Here is an 18,747-nt window from a genome sequence, read left to right on the forward strand (position 1 = left end):
ACTAGTGGCCAAGTGATATAAGAGTGATGTAAGGTCCCAGAGTGAGGATGTGGTCCACCTGTGTAATAGCAATGGGAACACACTAAAGGATTTGAAGCAGAAAGACGTGGTTGTAATCATGTATTTAAGAGATCATTCTAACTGCATTGGGGAAAATGACTCAGTGGTGGGAGGATTAGCAAGAAAGGATGTGGGAATCATGTATTTGTTGTGTGGCCTTGGGTATGTCACTCAACTTCTCTAAGCTTTAATTTCCTGTCCTGTAGCATTGGACTGCTACTACCAACCTAAAGGATGCTGAGGATAAGAAGAAAGCAAGGGTGCAAAGTGCCTGGCATAGCAGAGGAAGCGCAACAACTGGCTCCATGTTTTCTATTAACTTTGACAAGGTGGAGTCTGAAAACTGGTTATGATGTCTTCTTTTCCTCTCCTCGCACTCCCTCTTTGGTCTTCTTCCTACTAACTTCCCCCTACCCCCATCCCTCTGCTTCTAGGAATGTCTGTGATGGGAACTGAAGTAACTTGAGTTTTAATATGGCAAGGTCATGCTCTGGATCAGAAACATATGTGGGGAGCGTGAGGTCCCATGAATTAGATAGGAGCGGGATCCCTGGGACTCATTACATCTTCCCACTCTTTTCCTTGTCAATATTTTTGAGGTTACAGCTCAGCACTGTCCAGATGCCTTCAAACGAGAATAAAAGCGTTCCATATAGAACTAATTTATGCAGGAAGCACAAATACTACAACAGGGAACCTCCCTATTTTTTTGTTTCTCTCTTGTGCACACACTTTTGTTTTTATTTCATTCCATGTTTTTTTGGCAGTATAAACTAATTTGAAGCTCCAGTTCGTTGAGCCCCATGGTGGTTAGAACTTTGAAAAAGCTCCATCTCCTCGCATTGTGAATGTGGAGACTGACAGCTGGAACGACTAGTCACTGCAGAGGCACAGTCTGTAGAGACTAGACTCGGCTTTACATGTTGATCTTTCTTTTATTAATTGAGGTTCAATCTACATATGAACTGTACCCTGTGCTCTTATCTTACACATATAGCAAAATAACATTTTGCAAATGTAACTAACACCCTAATCAAAATCAAGACCATTTCCAGTACTGTAAGAGTCTTCCTTGTATCCTCTTCCTAGACATTAGCATCCCTGCCCCCAGAGGTCACCATTCTTAACTTTATTGAAAGGAAATCTACAGTGTGTACTCTTTTACTCAATCTAATGTGCTTGCGATTCAATGACATGGTTGCTTGTATTTGTAGATTGTTTATTCTCATTGCTGTATAGCATTTCATTATATGAATATGCCACAATTTATTTTATCTATTATCCTGTTGATGGATGCTTGAGTTGTTTCATGTTTGGGGCTATTAGGAATGGTGCTGTTGGGAATACTCTCTAGCACAGGTGATTGAGTATATGCATGCACTCGTTTCTGTTGGGCATATGCATAGGCGCGGAATTGATGGGTCATAGGGAATGCGTATGTCAACTTCCATAGATGCTGGCAAATAGTTTTCTTAGGAATATGAACCATATTCCTTTCCCACCACCAACTAAATGTCAGAAATCCAGTTCTAATTTACTTTTTCAAGAAGTGTATAGGCTCATACAATCAAACCACATGATAAGGGAGGGTGCAGCTGCCTCAGAGGTAGAGGTCACCCTGCTGGGTCCTCTCTGCTTCTCTCTGTATGTCAACACCATTCTCTCTTATTGAAGACTGGTTTCTTCCATGTGCCAACCTGGCCTCATGTTTCAGAACTCCACTGATTGGCCCAACTTGGATTCTGTACCAACTCTTGATTGGCAGCTTCTTTTAGGACCACGAAACTATAGAAGGGGATAAGAAATTCTCCCACGGGCCTCCCCAATGGCGCAGCGATTGAGCGCTCAGTTGCAAAGCTGCCCGCAGCCTCTGCAGGCCGGTTCGATCCCTGGCTGCTCCCCGGCCACCGGGTGAGGGTCCCACATGGCGCGCAGACCTTTCCTGCCTCCCGCTGCTTCCCTCAGCAATGTATTTCGTCGGTCTGCCTGCTCTGCCCTCGCTCTGACTCTGGTGAATATTCTCACCCCCTCCCGTGCTTCTGACTGTACCCAGTGCTTGTATAAATAAATAAATAAATCTTTAAAAAAAAAAAAAAAGAAATTCTCCCACAAGACAGGCAGTGCTGTCCCCCGATTGCCGAAGGCAATCAGTCATCAGTAGAGAGAAGAGGTGCCTGGGTGAGGGGTCATGGAGGCCTGGTGACAGCTGTGTGCTCACTGAACCAGCATCACAGGTCAATGTGCCTTGCTCTGCAGGTGGCCGAATTCTGCTCCTGGTGACCCCATGCCATTCCTTGCCCCTTGGTCTCATTGGAACAAAGACTGCCACCCATGTGTAGGCAGTCCATAGGCTGGCCAGATACCCATGCCCTCACTCAGAAAATTATGTAATTGTTCCCACTGCCCGGATCAGGACCTAACTTGACCTAACTATAAGGAAAGGACTTGCAGGTGGTAACGGTACAAACAGATGTGGACCTCTGGGAAATGTTCCGCCACTGGGTGCCAGAGTTTGTCTTAGATCCCACATGGTCTCTCAGAGGTCTGGCCCTGGGGGGCGGGGTCCAGCTCAGATCTCTATACTCATCTGAGCTTGTGGTGGAATAATCACCATCACAACTCTGCCAATATGAGCTGGTTTAAAAGGGCCTTTGCTCCTTGCAAGCAAACCTACTGACCCTCAGCATTCTTAGTAATGTTCTTTTTATTTATCCATATAAGAACTGGATTGTAGGCCAGGGGTGCCAGGGGTGCGAGGATTCTCCGGAGACATAGTGGGGAGCAGAACAGGTGGATCTACTGAAATACACTGCTGAGGGGAGCACAGGAGAGTCAGGAGAGGTGTGCCGTGCCATGTGGGTCAGCTCCCTGGCTGGGGATCGAACTCATACTGCAGTGGCTGGCAATAGCTTGGTAGCAGTGAAACTTTAACCCCTGTGCCACCAGGGAGGCCCCTGAAGTAACATTCTTTTATAATATTATATAGGTTGCCAGTGTACAACTGTACAAATGAGCGTCTGTATATAGTATATTATATTTGCCGCCAAAAGTCTAGTTTCCATCCATCACCACACAACTGCCTGTTTGTATTCAGTCATCTCCTCTCCACTTCCCTTCTGGTAAACACTGTTTTGTTCTTATCATCTACGTATTTGTTTTGTTTTGTTTGTTCATTTGTTTTGCTTCTTTATCTAATGTCAGTGACATCATACACTTTTATCTTTTTCCATCTGACTTTTTATTATTTTTTATTGAAGTATAACATTGGTTTACATCATTGTTTGTGTTTTTACCTGACTTATTTCACTTACCATAATACCTTCTAGTCTATCCATGTTGCTGCAGATGGGAGGATTTCATCTTCTCTTCTCTAACCAAGTCGTAGGATGTGGTAGATGTACAGTCACGTGTTGTTTAACAACAGAGATACACTCTGAGAGATGCATCCTTAGGTGATTTTTGTTACTACGCTAATGTCATGGAGTGGGATGACAAAAAACTAAATGGTGTAGCCTCCACACGTGTCAGCTCTATTGTGAATCTAATGGCACTACTGTCTTATATGCAGTCTGTTGTTGACCAAAATTTCATTAACTTACTCATGAGGGTATACCCCAGCTTCTTTATCCACTCATTCACTGGTGGGTGCTGGCGATTGTGAATACTGCTGTGATGAACATGGGGGTGTACAGTTCTCTTTGAACTAGTCTTTTCATATTTTCCAAATAAATACTCAAAAGTGATAGCTGGATCTTATTATTTCTATTTTTTTAAAGATTTTTTTATTTATACAATAGCTGGGGTACAGGCCAGAAGTGCAGGAGGGTGAGAGGATTCACCAGAGACAGAGTGGGGAGCAGGACAGGCAGATGGACTGAAAGCACTGCTGAGGGCAGCAGCAGGCACGACAGGAGAAGTCTGCCGCGCCATGTGGGAATCTCCCTGGCCAGCCAGGAATCAAACCCGCACTGCAGAGGCTGCGGACAGCTTCACAGTACTTTTCTCAACCCGCTGCACCACCGGGGAGGCCCTTATTATTTCTATTTAGTTCTTTTAGGGATCATCATATTCTTTTTCCTAGTGGCCACATCAGTGCACAAGAGTTCCCTTTTTCCACACCTTCTCCAACACTTGTTTCTTCTTTTTTATTTTAAAGAGTAGCCATACTCACGAGGTGATAGCTTACCCTGTTTGATTTGTATTTCCCTGATAATAAGAGTTGATGAACATCTCTTCATATGCTTATGGGTCATCTGTGTGTCTTGGCTCGAAATATTTTAAAATCAAGGTCCTTAGGTACTTCATACAGAAAATCAGTTGATTTCAATGGAAACAAAGACAAGCTTTTGGAACTTTATTCCAGTGGGGCGCTCTTTTTGTGCTATAATACCTGACATTGTTGAACATATACTTGCAGATTCCCTTTCAAAGTTCAGCACTGAAGATAGGATTATTTGTGCTTGCAAATATGAATATAAATTTCAGTAGATAGAACACAGCAGCATGGTAAAAACATTATTCATATCCAATTAGGAGATCCATGAAGCAGAAATGAACTTGGAATTGGTGGAAGTGCACATATAATTGAAAATTGGAATAAAACAAGCTGTGATGGTATATCATTTGAAGTAGAATTGGTAGTTATTTATATGTATACACACATATGTAAAGACTAATTATGCTACCATATTTGCAACAAAGCTGATATTAAGTAGAAATCATGTTTCAGCATGACAACAGGGCCAGGGCTAACATGAGAGGAGTGAGGTGCTAGTCTCGGGAAACTAAAAGGGCACACCAAAAACCAAAATAATCCAGACACAGCGATATTTTCAACATCAAAATTAATGCAGACATCTATGATGAAGAAAATATCACATTTCTAAATAAAACCAGGATGAGAATCATCAATTTTTCTTTTTGCCTCAGTCTCTGATATGACTTGGCCCAGTCTGCATGGCAGCATGTTTTCTTTTTGCTATTTGTCATCATTCAGCTTTTTAAAATGTTATTCTTCCCCACGCCTGCCCATACTATGCTCTTTGGAAGGAAGAGTGAGCATAGTGTAAAATGTTCTGGGAATACCCCTCCTCCCTGCTCTAGAGACAGGAGAGCAAAGCCATCTGCCTAGACTTGACATCTGTGACACCACTATGCCAAATTTGCTGCCTTCAGGTAAAACCAATCTTTTCAATCTCCCATGAATGACTAAGAAGCAGGATAAAGAAGATTTAAATAATATGTACCTAGCCTTTGTATCACCACAGTGCATTCTTCAGAAAGGAAGAGATTAAATCCCAGCGTTGCCTACCTCTGTGCATAGATAGCATCAACCTATCTTTTGGTCAAAACAATTTAGAACCAGCAGGTCCCACCCTCCATGCAAGAGTAATTACATTGTTAATGTCAGTGACTCACTGTTCCTACCTATGTAGACTAAATTCAACCTTGTATTTGTTGGGATAATTCTTTTTTTTTTTTTTTAATAGAGGCATGTTTTATTTATTTATTTATTTGTTTTTTTGTTTTGTTTATACATGCACTGGGTACAGTCAGAAGCGCGGGAGGGTGAGAGAATTCACCAGAGCCAGAGCGGGGAGCAGAGCAGGCAGAAGGACCGAAGTACACTGCAGCAGGAGAGGTCTGCGCGCCATGTGGGACCCTCCTCAGGTGGCCAGGGAGCAGCCGGGGATCGAACCGGCGCCGCAGAGGCCGCGGGCAGCTTCGCAACCCAGCGCTCAACCGCTGCGCCACTGGGGAGGCCCTGTTGGGATAATTCTTATAGAATAAAATCTATAGGCCTGTTTCCTAGGTTCCAATCTTCACTTGGATTATCTAATAATGGTCAAATAGAGATATCTGATTACATAATAATAACTTTAATTCTTGTCTTAGTGTCTGCTTGTCCTAGAGACATGAACCCATTTCATTTTATTATAATGAAATGATGTTGAGCCAAATTCAGAGCAGAAAGTGATGGAAGGGCCCTTGACTCCTAAACTGCATCATCTGTTTGTCCTTTTACATTGTGAAGTGGGCACTGTCTTCTTGGGCACCTCCTGCTTTGTCACTACTCTCCAGAAAGACCCTAGGCTCATTCCCCCTGAGGACCAAGGGGCAGGGATGAGCAAAATGAGACTTGCCACAAAGGGAATTGGACTTCACCCAAAGCAGAGGTGGTCTATGTTTCCACCTAGCAGCCTGTGGAGAAAAGCAAATGTAGACCCCGAGGCTGGGAAGCCCAGCTACAGCAACTGTAATAAGCACAGAAGTTCAGTGAAACCTCCTGTCTTATGTTTAAAATGGGTGCAGGGTCTCCCTGGTGGCACAAGTCTCAGCACTCTGAAGCAATCAGCAGCTGCTGCAGCACAAGTTCAATCCTCAGCCAAGGAGCTGACCCACGTGACTCAGCAGACCTCTCCTGTCTTGCCCTCTGCTCCCCTCAGCAGTATATTTCAGTCATTCTGCCTGATCTGCCCTCCACTCTGACTCTGGTGAATCCTCTCACCCCCCCCCCCACCTCTGGCCTATACCCCAGTTCTGGAATGCATAAATAAATAAATAAAACAAATCTTTAAAAAAAAAAAAAGAAAGAATGGGCCTCTCTGGTGGCACAAGGGGTTAAGTCTCAGCACTATGAAGCTGTCCGCAACCACTGCAGCATGAGTTCCATCCTGCCTGCTGCTCCCCTCACCAGTGTATTTCAGTCAGTCTGCCTATTCTGTTCCCCATTCTGTCTCTGGTGAATCCTCCAACCCTCGCACCCTCTCGCCTCTGGCCTACACCCCAGTTCTTGTGTGCATAAATAAATAAATTTTTTAAAAAATTAAAAAATAAAATGGGTGCAAAGTTTAGGTTCTACTCCACAATACGCAAGTCCTCATCTGACATAGGTTCTTAGAAACTGAACTGGTTCTAAATGACATAGAGTGAAAGCAGATTTTCAAAGAAATTGTTTCATTTGTTTTTCCTCATTAACTACTGTTATAGTGAAATGATGTTGAGTGAAATGTGGAGGGGGCCTTGTGGCTGGTGAGCTGTGTGCTAATCAACCCAGGGCCATTATCTCAGGGCCATGGAGGGCTGACCCTTGAACTTACTACAGCTGCCACTGCTGTCTTTTGCGCGCAGTGCCCTGCCCATAGGCTGGGAATGTTTTCTTTCCTTGTATGAAAACTTTAATTTGAGGTAGTCTTAATTGTTTATTTTTGCTTTTATTTCCCTTGCCATAGGGTTTAAATCTCCAAAGGTGTCTTTATCATTGATGTCATGAAAGGTGTTGCCAGTGCTTTGCTCTGTGTGTTATTGTTGTAGGTCTTATATTTAAGTCTTCAGTCTATCTTGAATTTGTTTTTGTGCATGGAGTTAGAGAGTGACCCAACTCTATTCTTTTACATGTGTCTGTCCAGTTTTCCCAGCAACACTTGTTAAAGAGAATCCTTTCTCCTTTGAGTGGTAATGGCTTCTTTGTCATAAATTTGTTATTGGTATATGTGTGGATTTATTTCTGGGGTTTTGATTCTATTTCATTGACTCATGTGTCTGTTTTTATTATAATACCATAATGTTTTAATAATTGTTGCTTTGTGATATTGTTTAAAAGCAAATAACATGATGCCTCTATTTTTCTTCTTTTTCTCAGGATTGCTTCAGCTGTTTGGGTAGTTTATAGTTCCATATAAACTTCATTATTTTTTGTTCTATTTTTTTGAAGAATATAATTGGAATTTTAATGAAGATCGCATTAAATCTCTATGTCACTTTTGGTAAAATAGTAATTTTGACCACATTAATTCTGCCATCAGTGAACATGGAATAATATCTTTTCATCTCTTTATGTCTTATGCTATAGCCTTTACTAGCATCTTGTAGTTTTTTATTGTATAAATCTTTCACCTTCTTAGATTAACTCCTTGGTATTTATTCTTTTATGTGATTATAAATGGAATTATTTCTGAAATTTCTTTTTCTTCTCATTATTTGCATATAAAAATGCAACTGATTTTTCTATGTCAATTTTGTAGCTTGCCCCTTTGCTGTATTCATTTATTGCTTCTAATAGCTTTTTGGTGGCATCTTCATGCTTTTAGAATGGATTCCTTTTACTTCTTATTGTCTCATTGCTCTAGTTAAAACCTTTAATGCTAAATTAAACAGAAGTTGTGGCAGTAGGCATCCTTGGCCTGGTTCCTGGTCTTCAAGGAAAAGCTTTCAGTTTTTCACCATTAACTGTAATATTGGCTGTAGGTTTGTGATATGTGGCCTTTATTATGTTGAAGAAAGTTCCTTCTATTTCCATCTTGCTAGGAATTTTTATCACAGATTGAGGCTGTATATTATCACATGCTTTCTCTGCATCTATTGATTACTACATGATGTCTTTTGTTGATGTATTGTATTACATTGATCTGCATATACTAAACCATCCTGGCATCTCTGGGATAAACCTGCTTGGTCATGTATGTATGATCTTTATAATGAATTGTTGAATTTGACTTGCTAGTATTTTGTTGAGAATTTTTGCATCAAAATTCATCAGAGATAATGGTCTGTAGTTTTTTTTTTTATTAGGGTAATGTTGGTGTTATAGAGTGTGTTAGGAATTATTTCTTCTTGGATTTTGGGGGGAATAATTTGAATAGAGTGGGTATTAGTTCTTCTTTAAAAGTTTGATAAAATTCAATTATAAACCCACCTGATCCTGGGCTTTTATTTTGGGGGAGATTTTTTTATTACTGTTTCAATTTTTATAATTGTGATTAGTCTATTCAAATTTTCTTTTTTTTTTTTTTTTCCTCGTTCACACTTGGTAGACCTGGGAATTTTTGGCATACCTCTTTTTTGTGGTCATGTTTCTTGTGGTTACCAACTAGGTTAAGGACCAGGTAACAATGGGTGACAAAAGATGCTTAGGTCATGAATATGAGGGACAGGATCTTTTAACATCATCTTTGTACAAGAATGCCAGTGGCAAGCTGAGGGTCTGTCCCATGGTCATTGACATCTGTCTGTAGCCTTTTACCTTGACCCTACTTTAGGGATGTGCTGGACCCTGAGAGTGATGGTCTCCCCTCAACCTAGCACTGGCCCTCTGGAAGGGGTCTGGAAAGACAGGTTAGGTCAAGTGTTGGAGGGAAGCTGGGCACAGGTGTTGATTTGCTCTCAAGTATAGAGGGCACCATGGAGGTTTGTGGAACTGGACTGTGATCAGGCTGGAGTGGGTGTTCAGAAGGCAGCTTGGGCAGTAGTGTGCAGTGAGGGGCTGGAACTAAGGCTTGGGGGATCCTGGCTGGTGGGTGGCAAAGGCCTAGAGAAGGTGACTACTAAAGCCTCTTGGGTCTTTCAAAGCTGCACATTTTATTTTTCCCTGTGCTGGGCCTGCGGTTTACCCTGAGAACTCCTGACCCGGGTTGCACAGTCAGCACTGTGGGCCCTTTTCCTCTCCCTGGGCCTACATCTGCCAAAGCCAGCAAGCGTGAAGGGCCCCCCAGAGCGTGACAACCATTCCTCTGTTTGCTGAATTTTTCATTTAGAAAAATGATCACCAAAGAGCAGCGGCTGGATTAAAGTTTCACTAGCACTGCCTGGGAGATGAACGAGCCAGACACAGAAGTGTGACGGTGCCTCCCTCCCGTCTCCCACTGCAGCATTACACTGGCCCACACGCACGCATGCACCCAGGCACATGCCTGGTCACACCTGTGTCCACACGGTCTGATAACCATTGCATGACACACAGGAGAATGCCAGGTCCCTTAGCGCAGGCTGATACAAGACAGCTAACCCAGAGCTCAGAGTAGGGCTGTGGTCTGCATGCCTGCTCTGCAACTTACAAGCAAGTTACTTGATCTTCCCAAGCCTCAGTTTTCTCATCTGTAAATGTTGAGTAATAATAACAATAACAGTAAAATAAATGTCTGGTGTCTGTTGAGAGTACTGAATGAAATACTTAGCATGGACCTGATTCCTGATAAGTTTCCATTGTTTCTCTTTATCCATGGTGAGGTCATACACCAGACAGACCCATTCTGAAGGCATCCCCTGTCTTAAACTCCCTAATCTCTGACTCCCAACCCTTTAAGACCCCCGGGTGGGGAAGGGCTTAGAATGAGGATCTAAGATCATCCAAGCAGTTCCTGGCCACTTACTTTAAACTGTGCAGAGTGGACTTTTTGTTTCTCACTTTGGTAGTGGTGTAGCCATCATTTAAGGGGCTCGCCCAAAACTTCCTTTGTAAAGTCCTGCAGAGAGAGGAGAAAGAAGCAGGGGTGAGAGATGAAGGGAAATCTAGAGGGTGACCCATTTCTGGTCTCAGCCCTTCCTAAGGCAGCTGTACCTCCTTGGGCCCTTCCTAAACCACATTCATGACTTCCAGCAAAGTTCTCTTTGATTAAGTAAGCTTTAGTTGGATCCTGTTACTTGCAATCAAAACCAGTCCAGAACCAGGTGGACAAGATGCACTGGAACTCAGTCCAATGCAGGGACAGGCAGGTAAATGGTTCCCTGTGGAAAGTGCTGGCATGGGAAGGGTGGAGGGAAAAGGGGTTTCTCTAAGAAAATGATGTCTGAGTTGAGGAAAAGAGGTGAGACAACTACCACAGCAGAGGACATGGCTCAAGAGACACCTCAGGAGAGTCTGGCATGTTTTCTGCATTGGCATGCACACCTGTATCTTTATACCTGCCATGAGCATTCACAATCTCTGCTGCTGGAGGAGCCTCACAGCCCCCATGCATTGATTGCCCCTCATGTGGTTGGAGGGGCAGTATTTCTCCCCCTCCCTCAGGAGAGAAAGCCAAGGCTCAAACAGCTCTATCTTTTCCTCCCAGCAGATTCCAGGAAATATTCAGAACCTAGAACATGACTGAGGTACTTTTAGAACATCTGTTTAAGGTCATGGAGAAAAGGCAAGGAGGAGGTACTATAGAGACAGTGAGGACCAAGGGCACCAGTTCTGGAGGCAGCAGGACAGCCTCCTGAGGGAGGGAGTTGAGGAAAGGAGAGGATGCTGGCAGAGGGCAGACCTGGGGCTGCAGGACAAGTGAGGGAGAGCTCTGGGGAGAACCTTTCTGGGCACCAAGGGCCTCAGATGGCATTCAGAGCCCTGGGGTGAAGGGCAGGTGCTGGTGCCAGGGAGAGCTGTGCTGGCCTACTGTCTTTATCCAGTGACATAGTAATTTAAACTTTCAATAGCTACATCTTGGAGAAAGATATGAGGCAGAGGAGAGAGGTAGAGCTGGGAGGAAATGGAGTGCCAGTTACTTATCACCATCTCATGTCATTGTTTCAACCATCCTATGAGGCAAGTATTCTTATTCTCATTTTTTCAGATGAAGAAATCAAAACTAGAGGTCACATGGGTAGTAAGTGGCCGTGGAGCCCCTTCGATTCCACTCGTGCCCTCGACTTGTCAGCAGATCTCTGCCTGAAACTTAGTCCATGCTGCACAGAGAGCAGTGCTAAGAGCAGCCAGGAGCGCTCATGACGCCTGTTAACCACAGCGCATGCGCCCTACTGGAGCTTGTCACCCTGGCAACAACCCAGTAGTGTTGCTGTCCTCACTCTAGTCCCCCTTCCTATCCCTGCTCTCTCAGAACCTACCCACTTAGTCTTCGGGAGCGCGGCAGGAAGAGCACCCATCAGTAAAAGTGTTCAGGCAAGTCTTTGCAGCTGTTTCTCTTGCCCTTTCTGGGAAATTGAGGTAAAAGCAAGTGCTTTAAGACTGAGGGTCTTCTTCAGGTCAGGAAAGCTTAAGGTCATGGCATCCTTTACAGAACACTGACATGTTGACATACCTAATTTCACAGTCCAAGAGCATGTTAATGGAAGAAAATATGACTATCATGTCTGCAGGACAGTATATATATTTTTAAAAATGCACATATAACTTACAACTGAGAAAATGCTTCCCTTTAACTTAATTTTTTTTCTGTTTGCTGGGAAAGGCTGACTTTCAGGAAGGAAGGATACCCAGGGACCTGACACTAGGCTAACCCCCAGAGGCCCCCAGGGGCTGGAGATGAGCCCCTGCTAGGCACTGCCTGGTCATCACCTTGCTGTGTGACTTTGGGCAAGTCACTCACTTGCTCCAGGCTTCTCTTTCTTCCTGGCTGCAGTGAGGTGGTGGAGGTTACCTGAGGCCCTTTTTAGTTGCAATCTTTAACAGTGGGCTTGAGTCCTGCATTTCAGTGTCATGTTCGGGAACCCCAGGGGTCAGGGTCAGACGTGCAGTCACACTCTCCTCAATTTCCCATCTGCGCCTCTCCTCTCACCCCACAGGAGACCACACTTGGGAGCTTTTGGACCAAGGAAATTCTGCTCCTTCCCCTCACCAGAGACCCCATCTCCTTACTCTAGGGCCTGAAGCCCTAAACAATTGTCTGAGGGGGATCCAGGCTATTAAAGTAATTTACATAGTAATTAACAAGGTTTCATTAGCTGATTCCTGGAGCCAGAACACTCTGCCTCTATTTCCCTTTAGGGGTCTGTAGTCCCAGGCTGGGACTGGGATTTGGCTGGGGTTTGGTGGGGAGAGTCGAGAGAGGGGGAGTTTTCCTTGCTCACGTGGTCCAGCCCCACACCAGTGAAGAGACAAAAATGACTGTTTGAGGGCCCCAGCTGGCTGGGTAATGAGGTCTGGGGCAAGGAGGCACCTCCCGAGCACTTGGGACTTGAAACCCCAAGAAGAAAGGCAGCCACAAGTCTTGCAGCCCTGTGTGTGTTCCGCAGCCCAGGACCCAGTGCCTCCAAGAGCTCCTCTCTCAAGATGATACAGAATTTCTTATGTCCTTCTGGGCCTCCTGATAGCAAATTATATATCAAATTGTGCCATGATAAAGTACAAAGCTCTCTGGTTATCTTTCACCTTTTAACCTCTCAGCAGCACCTCTCCCTCTCAGGGAGATGTTATCATAGCCTTTGTAGGGATGAGAAAGCTGAGACCTGAGAGGTGAAGTGATTTGCCCAAGGTTGCACAGACTGAAAGTAGCAGAATGGAACTAGAACCTGGGTCTTCAGTCACAGATCACCTCTTCTCACTTGGCTAGTGGTTTCTAAAGAGTCTGTGGAGCCCCTGAGTACACTCAGAGCAGTTTTGCCTCAAGGGACCTCCATAGGCCCCCTACTTCAACCTAAGCAATTATTTACATGTTGGACATCTAGGTAGTAGGGTTTTGTTTGGAACCACAGCTAGACAAGCTTTTGAAACCACTGCACTTCTGCAAAAAAGGGGGCCTGACACAAGGTCACTGCATTGCACATCTCCAACTGTGGATGGAGGCCTTGGAACTGTGCATTGAGGCAGAGCTGACCCCTAAGGCTCAGCTCCCTGTCAGTTGCATCCAGGACCCCCTGAATTCCCCTCTTCTCCCACCAAGTCTGGCCAGTGGGCCCTTTTCTTGCTGCTGCTCTCCCACCCTGCCACCTACCCTCTCATCAGTCCAGAAGATCTTCTCTTGGCTCCATTTTCTCTGTGTTCAACCAGGAAAAAGGAACAATAAAAGTGGGGAAATGACAACGATTCTGGGTTCTCAACAAGTTTGGGGTCAGTTTTCTACTTATTTGCTCAGAAAACCTTTCTGGAGCTATAAGGGCCATCATCCAAGGACAGAAAGATAAATGAGCCCTAGTCCTGCCCTCAGAGAGTTTATGGGAAGACATGAGATAGACTCATCAGCAATGGTTCCCCAGAAACAACATATGGGGCATATGTCTGAGGTGACTGTTGATAGGGCGAGCAGGGCAGACATTGGGGTCTGAGCTGCTTTGATGTCAGAGGACATCATTCCCCTGGAGGGACTGGCGTGTGGAGGGGCTCAGGGCAGGAGAGCTGAGGGTCTTTTGTGTGGATTTACCTGGGTGTGTGACTCAGAGTGGCCAGGATAGAGCCAAGTGAGGGGGCCATGGCCCTGAGGCCTGGCTGGCTGCCCATTCCCCTCTGCAGTTCCCTCCACCGGCCCTTTTCCTCAGGGCACCCGAGAAGCCATTTAGGCTCAATAAGGGATTAGAGCCAGGAAACCCCCCGACATTGGTGCCCCGGCCTCTGTGCTCTCCCTTACCTTCAGTCTTGTTCCTGGATGGGGCAGGGCCTGTGGGGCTCAGCCACTGCTTTTCTAAGACCGGGGCAAAGTGGGAGAAGTCACAATTAGTGAAATAGCAATTTCTCCTTTGGGACCTCATCACTCTTTCTGGGCAATGTCATGGTCGTCACAGGCGGTGGTTAAAGCTCCTTCCAGGCTGGATTTGCCCTGTACAGACAAGGAGAATACTTTAGTTTGACTCTCTCCAGAAGTAGAGCCTGAAATAAGGATTTGAGTGCAAGTAGTTTATCTGGGAGGTGCTGGCAGGAAGTACCAGGGGAGAAGGGAGAGGAGGGAGGAGGGAGGGAGAGAAAAGCACTGCGGGGATGAGCTGAGTGCCCCTCAAGCAGCTGGGCCTCCATGCCACTGGGCGGCTCTGGGAGATGTGTCTTCAGGGTGGTCTGCTCAAGGGAATGGAGGCCAGTCTCCACCGCCAGCTCCAGCCCTTTGTTGAGGGCTGCTTCTGGAGGCATGAACTCCCCAGCATCTCAGCCCACCCTGTCCGTTGGTGCACATCCCCCTGCACCGGAGACCACAGAAGGTCTCTGACCGAGAGGCCAAGGCTTGCAGTAAGAAGTCATTGATGTGAAGACAGTGGTGTGTCAGGAACCGGCCTTCCCAAGAGAGGCTGGCAGGGCACGGGTAGTGCCGTCTTAAGAATTGAGACCCCAAGGAATGGAGGAGGCCTTCCCTGGGTCACACTTGGAGTTAGCAACAGATTCCTGATTTATCAGCCAGGGTCCCTGCCAACACACCCAGATCTCCAAATCATCCTTGCCTCTCCTCCCCGCAGGTTTAATAAGAACACTTTGGTAGCACATATGAGTATGGCTTGAAAAACACGAAATAGTTCAAATCTATGAGACTCTGAGCCCTTCATTGAAAAAGGTCCTACGTCTCCATGCACCCCCGTGCCTGGCACACAGTAGGCCTGTAGTACACCAGGAAGAACTGATGTTCTGGTCCTTTGCTGTGTGACATGGGGCAATTTCTGTGCCTTTTTGGCTCTCAATTTCTTCATTTGAAAAATATGCTTAAGATGCCCCATTCTACCAACTTCCTTGGGATGTTGGCACCTAGTAAGTGCTCAACACATGCTTGCGTTGATGAAGGGCTTTTGGGAGAGTAGACCAGGCTCTCCCCCCAGAGGGAGACTGTGGTCACGGTGGTTAGTCTGCAAGAATGCGTTATGAGTCAAAGGATCCATGCCTGCCCCTGCGGGTCTGAGGCCATTGCCTCTGCTTCCCTCTCCCCCCTGCACATTCCCGCTTCCCTGAAGCTCATGAGTCAGGTTTTCCGCCTCCTGCGATTTCACAGCTCCCTGGCAGCCAAGCTGTTTTGCAGACCCAAGTTGGTAATGACAGATTCTTCTCTCCTGGCCCTCCACTGGCAAACCGCGGAAAGTATTTGAAACACGCAGCCCAGGAATGTGCAAGCTTCCATTCGTTGGACTTGGCAGGGGCCAGCAATTTCTCAGCCAGCACCGTTGACTAAGACTTCTACAGCTCAGGTTTCCCATGAGCTTGTCAGCTCAGATTTTCAACAGCATTTATACTTTCCTTTCCCTTCAGGAAAGTTAACCCTAACGCGGGTTCCGGATCATACAATCCCTGAAGCATGACACTCTCTCTCTCAGAGGTTTTGGATGGCGTCAGGAGAGCTGGCCTTGACCTGAGCGGGATCTGCTGCCCATCTGGGCTCCTGGGGCCTGGGCAGCCTGAGTGAGAGGATTCCCTGCTGAAAGAGAGAGCTGGAGGTCTTCCAGATCTTTGGCCTCCAGAAAGACCTGGTTCATGCATTCCAGGCCTCTGCAACTTTGATTTTAAAATATTGTCCCACAGGGAGAGAGAATGGAAAGACATGGACTCTGGACCTAGATACACCTACATGTCAGTTGCGCATCTTCTCCCACTGGGCTTCATCATCCGTAAAGTGGGGGTAATAAGACCCACTGCAAGTTGTCATGAGTACATTGCCTGGTACAGTTCCTGCACATAGTAGGTGCACAGCAAGTTTGTTCTCTTCCTTATTCCTTGGCCACTGATTCTATCTCATCCAAGTTGTTTGGCAAAGAAATGGAGGACTTTCTATACCCCTCTGCTCTTGCTTATCTCCTTTTCTCCAGTTTCAGTTCCATGCAAAGAGCAGAGTGGGGCCTCGTGGAGACCCTCTGATGCCCAAGTCACGTGCCTGTTACGGATTTTCTGGTCTAGTTGGGGAGCAGGCACCGTGGGGAGAATGCCAGAGAGGATGAAATGTCCACTGGTGGAATGTGCAGAATGATTTTGCTCACTTGCTTACACACATGCACTCATTCATACAACAAACAAGAGAAGGAGGGCCTGGTCACCCCTCACCCCAGGTGGTGGTTTTAGGGGCTTCTAAAGTAAGTCCTTTCCATTTTCCATTGCTGGTCTTATTTGCTATGAAGTGATAGATGGAGACCTTTGGAAATAAGAGGCATGTCTCTCCTGCCTTGATACCCTTCCCACCTCACCTACTCAGAGAATATGGGGTCCAGTCCAGAGAAGGTGGGCACCCCTGCTCTCAGACACCCTGTGGCATATCTAGTTGCCCCCTAGCTGGACCCCCATAGCACTTTGGTTGTAACAGTACTGCCCCACCGCACTGCGCTGTGAGTATGATTGCATGCGCTTTTTCTGTGTCTGCTTGTGAGAGACAGCACAAGAAAGATGGGTACGAGAAGTGAAAAAGGGGTGCTCTGTTGAATCCCTAAAAGTAGTGCCTGAATCCAGGATTTGGATACTTGTGTCTCAGTGGTAGTGCGGGGAGGCCCAAGGGGGATGTTTTTGAGATAAGAGAGTGAGGGAAGCAGGATGGGTCAGGAAGGATATGGCCTCAGCTTGAGCCAGAGGATCTCTGGAGTAGGAACTGCATCTCAGCTCGGCCCCATCCCATTTAGTTTAGGAATCAGCCACTCTACCCTGGAGGTGCTTTGTCTGATGTCAAAGGGACAGGGAGGGGTAACCTCCCAGTGAGGTGGTCCCTCTTGGGTGAAAGGTGATCCCTCTGGGATGAGGGTGGCTGTGAACTATAGCCTCCAACTCTCCAGCAGCAAGGTACTGGTGTTGGGGACCTGGGCGGGCCGCCCAGGGTGCGGGTAGGGGGGATGATGAGGAAGGAATATCCACATCTCTCCAGATCTTTTCCAAAGTGGTGAACATGTTCTGAGAAATCTCTCTTCTTCCTCTTTTGCTGAAAGGACTCACAGACAGGGGAGCTCACAGAAGCTGAGCACCTATGGGTGGGGACAGGACCTGGGATGGGCCTGAGTGGGGCAGCGAGGAGAGAGTCCTGGCCACTCTACCCTGGAGTGCCTTGCCGCATCTCTCCATCGCTGAACCTGAGCACTCTGTCCGGACTAGGGAGTCCTTCCTTCCTCTCTGCACTTGACCACAGACCACACAGGCTCTGGGGATTTGCTTGGTTTCCCTGAGCCCACCGTGAATCTTTAATGGCAAGGCCTTCATCTTGTTTTGATTTTCTTAGTGCCCTGCACCTTGACATTTATATTAGGTTTCCAGAAAATAACATGAGTAAATAAAATAATAGATTCCTTCATTTCTCTGTGAACTGGGGGAAATTTGCAAAGGGTGTTCAGGCAGGGCCTAGGCCATCCTTGCTCTTTCCCTTGTAACATCCCAGCACCTGCCACGGCTGCCGCCTTCGCTGGGCCCCGCATGCATCCTATGTGGTGGCCTCAGGCAAGGGTGGCCAGTGGGACACGGCAAGGACAGAGCTCCCGCTGGCCTGGTGCACCGACTGCTCGGCCTTAATTTATATGAAATGTGACTCCATCACTCAAAGCCTGTGCCTGGCCTTGGTCGGTGCAGGTAATGATGATATAGGCTCATTTATGCAAGATTATCCTTTTATCACATTTCCAGACTCATTTATGAGGCTCATGTTTCCCCCCGAGGGCGTCATCAAGCAAGTTAAGTTGTACTATTTCCCTCCCGCAGCGAACTGGCGGGAGCCTCCCTCGTTGACGGATGAGGCCCGCTGCCTTTGCCAAATAGGGTCGGCGTGATGGATCTTTTACTTGTGAATATTATAGCTGGAAATTAGCATGTTTATTGAGGTAGAATGTGTTTGTTTACATTCCACTACCCATGGCATTACCTCTTATGACCTGACTTATTTAGTTGAGGATAAGCACAAATGATCCGCATTTTGGCACCCACAAAAAATTAATGAACTTCCAGATATAGAATTCAGCCTTAAGTAAACACACACCAGTGAGGTGTGTGGGGGCAGAGGGACCGGGAAGGGCTGTGGGGTTTGGGTGGTGAGCAAGGTGGATCATTTGGTACTCTGGCCTGATGTGGACGGGTGGGGGAAGACGGGGGCGGTGGGACGAGACCCCCTGAGCAGTGCCCCGGCATGCCCCGCCTGTCTGCTCGGGGAAGTGATTTCTGTGGATGGAGAAGGGAGAGGACCCAGACCATAAATCATTTTCCCAGGGATTCTCCTGGACGAAGGCTGTGTCTTGATGCAAGAGTAAGAAGGATGTCCCAGGCTTGTAGACTAAGGGTGGGGAGGGCAGATGGTTGGCAAGGAGGATGAAGGCCCAGTTGAGTGACACTGG

The 18,747-nt window shown here is 46.4% G+C and overlaps 1 long non-coding RNA gene across 2 annotated transcripts in view; it reads left to right on the forward strand.

The window, feature by feature from the left end:
* Positions 1 to 18,747, forward strand: part of LOC119238776 (uncharacterized) — a 174,511-nt gene that overhangs the window by 25,548 nt on the left and 130,216 nt on the right. Inside the window, exon 4 of one of the 2 annotated variants that reach the window (XR_008549326.1) lies at positions 267 to 389. The exons of the other annotated variant lie outside the window; for it this stretch is intronic. This is a non-coding gene — a long non-coding RNA (uncharacterized LOC119238776). The remainder of the gene's footprint in view (positions 1 to 266; positions 390 to 18,747) is intronic. 2 annotated transcript variants of the gene reach the window in all.

Source organism: Talpa occidentalis, unplaced genomic scaffold (assembly GCF_014898055.3).
Source record: "Talpa occidentalis isolate TD23 unplaced genomic scaffold, MPIMG_talOcc4v2.1 talOcc4.11, whole genome shotgun sequence".
NCBI classification, from domain to species: Eukaryota; Metazoa; Chordata; class Mammalia; order Eulipotyphla; family Talpidae; genus Talpa; species Talpa occidentalis.